This window comes from Trichechus manatus, unplaced genomic scaffold (assembly GCF_000243295.1).
Source record: "Trichechus manatus latirostris isolate Lorelei unplaced genomic scaffold, TriManLat1.0 scaffold00326, whole genome shotgun sequence".
In the NCBI taxonomy this organism is placed as follows: domain Eukaryota; kingdom Metazoa; phylum Chordata; class Mammalia; order Sirenia; family Trichechidae; genus Trichechus; species Trichechus manatus.
In genome coordinates, this window is record NW_004444262.1 from 459,521 (window position 1) to 460,604 (window position 1,084).

The window sequence follows — 1,084 nt, forward strand, 5'->3', positions numbered from 1 at the left end:
TATGTGTGTGTGTGTGTGCGTGTGTGTGTGTGTGTGTGTGTGTGTGTGTGTATCGTGTCTAAACGATTTATGACTTTTTAAGTTCGTGTATAAAGCTTTGCTCTTAAAATTGTCCTTATTTTCTTCTTGCAAGCCAAAAATGTTAGATGAACAATTTTGTCACATTATTTTTAAACTTTGGTTCCCAACTACAGAGGAACTTTGGTGGATTAAAAAAATAGTAAAAGTGAAAGAACACACTGAATAAGCCAGATTTAAAAAACAATAACACCAACAAACTTTGGTTTTTGCCAAGTTATCCAGCAACAGGTTACTTTTCCTTTCATGTAAATTGATTAGCCTTTGCTTTACCAATGATAAGCCCTTGAGTTATATGCAAAAAGAAACGTGAGCATTCTAAATTAACAGCAGTGAAACCACTCACCATCAGCATGTGGCTAATGAGCCTTTGTTGTTAGTTGGTATTTCTTTCTGGCATGAAGACTACATTCATTTCACATTCTTAAAAAAGGATACAAAAACAATTGTTATATTCTGGCTCAATTCCTTTGCCCAAATACTCTTTTTACAATATATCTTATGTTTTACTTTTCTGCTTTTCAATTTGGGCTTCAATCTTTTTTTTTTTTTTTTCCCTTAATTATCCCACATCTTCTATATCATGGGACTTTTAGTACCGGTTCATATTTTTTACCCCTATAAGTCACCCATTGTGTTTCAAAATCATTAACTTTAAAAATTGCCAAAAGACTGGTTTCCACAGTAAAGAGGGGGAAAAAACTTGATAGGCAATTAAAAGAAGATTTAGTTATCAAAATGGGAAAGCCAATTAATTTTTGTAACATGGTGCTTGTTTTATGCTGCTTGAATACCCCTTTCATGGCAATAGATACATTTAATTTATTAAAGATATGAGCGTCAGAACATTGATGAATTAAAGTTTTTAGTTGAAATTGGAATACAAACAGAATTAATTGGATGCAAATTAAAATAATAGGTGCTCATAATTCAAGTCTCAGAAGGTGTTATTCCTGCTGACAAATAGGAAGTAAGTTAAGTTCTTCTTAAAAAAAAAAAAAAAAAA

The 1,084-nt window shown here is 31.6% G+C and overlaps 1 protein-coding gene across 1 annotated transcript in view; it reads left to right on the plus strand.

Annotated features, from left to right (window-relative positions):
* Nucleotides 1–1,084, plus strand: part of RELN (reelin) — a 551,032-nt gene that overhangs the window by 277,627 nt on the left and 272,321 nt on the right. The window lies entirely within an intron of this gene.